This window comes from Dasypus novemcinctus, chromosome 1 (genome assembly GCF_030445035.2).
Source record: "Dasypus novemcinctus isolate mDasNov1 chromosome 1, mDasNov1.1.hap2, whole genome shotgun sequence".
Classification (NCBI taxonomy): domain Eukaryota; kingdom Metazoa; phylum Chordata; class Mammalia; order Cingulata; family Dasypodidae; genus Dasypus; species Dasypus novemcinctus.
This window is the reverse complement of record NC_080673.1, coordinates 15,041,398-15,043,906: the sequence shown is the minus strand read 5'-3', so window position 1 is coordinate 15,043,906 and position 2,509 is coordinate 15,041,398.

Below are 2,509 nucleotides of genomic sequence, written 5' to 3'. Positions count from 1 at the left end.
CTCCATTTGTTCTCTGAAATCTAGTCCTTTCTCTTTTAGTGAGAGTTCTGCTTCACCATTTATCTACTTTATTTTTCTCTTATTTTCATTTCTTCTTTAGTAGTTTCAACCCAACAACATGTAAACATTTCAAATTGGTACAGTAAAATAAAATAAGAATTTGCTTGCTGTTGTGTTTATGTAATTTATTTTAATATTTATATACACATGATCTCAAATTTTTCATTTCCCATTCACTCTTTCATGTAATAAAATTTGACTTTCACTTTATTGATTTTTTTATTGTCCATCTTTCCACTACCAGAATATGGATGTTTCATGTGGGCAGGTTTTTATTTTGTTTCATTTTTGACTGTATCCCAAGCACTTGAAAGAGTATAGACCTCCATTTCTTGGCACATACTAATGGATGATGGACACCAAGTTATGCATTGAGGGAAGGGAGTGGAAACCACCACCTTAACTTTTCTCTTAAGGATGATGACCGTACCCATCCGCAATGTACGGGTGCACACAGTTACACTTTGGTCTTTATCATCTTTTATTTCTCTTCAGATCCTGGCCCTCTTTTCCTCAATTTTTGAAACATATCCTTTCCTTGAGTTCCATGGACCTGCACTCTCCTTTTTTGTCCTCTCTAATTTCTTTAATCTTCTTGAGACCTTTGTAAACTCCTCTTGTTCTGTTAGTCCTGATGGTATCAATCCTAAATGTTGATGTCCTTTAGGGATTTGACCCACTCACTCTTATCTTCTCACAGTACACACATTTTCTGAATATTTTAATTCATTCTCAGTGCATCAATTTATATAGATGCAAATAATTTCCAATTCTGTAGCTCCGCCCGGTCTTGCTCCTGAAATTCCATTTTATATTTATTGCTTTCCACTTCTTTTTTCCAGCTCCCCAGGGAAATAGCTCCTCCTTCTGTGTTCCATATCTCTGTAAATTGTGGTACCATCTCTCCTCTTTCCCAAGTCAGAGACAATGGTGATATCCTTCATCTTCCTTCAGTTTTTCATTCCTTTTCTAGTCATTCTTACCTGTCTATTCTAACTCTGCAGTATCTTTAAACCAATAATAAAAGAATAGGATCGTGGACATATTATACTCCTAAACTTATCCATTATTATTAAACAGTTATACTGAACTATAATTGTTTGTTCCTTTTACTCAAGAAAATATTAACTTTTTCATGATAGAAACACTGCATTATTCTTAGCCCCTCTCACATGTCCTGACACATAGTGGCTAATAGAAACTTAATTGTTGTAAGGTGATTCTAGATAAATTATAATTTAAGTGATTACTAGTAATTTCAATGTCTTCAAGTTTAATGATATTAAGTATGCAATATCTGAAAGCATATTTTGAGACAAAATTTTTAAGCTTTATCTTGATAGAGGAAATAGGTTTTATAGATTTGAGGAAAAATATATATTGAGAACAATATATTGATGTTAGAAATTCATGTGATAAAAACTCTACATAGAATATTTTTGCAGCAATGGTAAAGATATACCAATTCTAAGGGACAACAATAGGGGGTATGGAGGTTTCTGGGATTTTTCGAGGTGGTGACAGCACAACTCTGTGATGAAAATGAGAGCCATAGAGTGTACACTTTGAATGGATTATACAAGGCATGGGACTGTATGACACAGGGAATCCAGTGGTGGATGATGGACTGTGGTTAACAGGACAAATATGAGAACGTTCTCTCATGAACGATAACAAATATATAATATTAACACAGGGTGTAATAACCAGAGGGTTGGGGGAAAATACACTAAATGTAATATATGGGCTAGAGTTAGTAGCAATATTTTGATGATCCTCTTTCATAGTTTGTAAAAAATCTTCCACAACAATGCAGGGTGTTTGTGGTGTGGCTGTACGATGATATGCATGTTTGTTCTGAGAGTTCACAATGATTACTATACACTTATTGTTTATGTATGTCCATGTATGAATGATATACTTCAATAAAATTTAAAAACTTCACATAGAAACCTCATAAATACTACTGACAATAATAAAATATGAAACCCTATCGTTTGTAAGCACTTACCATTTTTTTAAACAAATCAGTTTTATTGGTACATATTAATAAAGCATTAAATTCACCCAAAGTGTGCAATCAATGGTATTTGGTATAATCACATAGTTGTGCATTCATCACTTCAATCATTTTCAGAGCTATTTCATTATTTCAATAATGATAATGGTAATAAGCAAAGGTCAGACAAACAAACAAGAAAATTATTCACCTCTCAATCTCTTTATGTTTCCCATCCTGCACATAGCTGCTATTTATGGCTATTCTTGCACAATTATTTATTTATTCAGCAATTTTAATGAGATATATTCACATAGGTATACATACAATGTTGTGCATTCATCACCACAAAAAATTTTAGAATCATTTAAGTACTCCAAAAGGAAAACCTCCATACTCTTCAGCATGCATTCCACAGCTCTACATAACCACTAATGTAATTTCATTTTT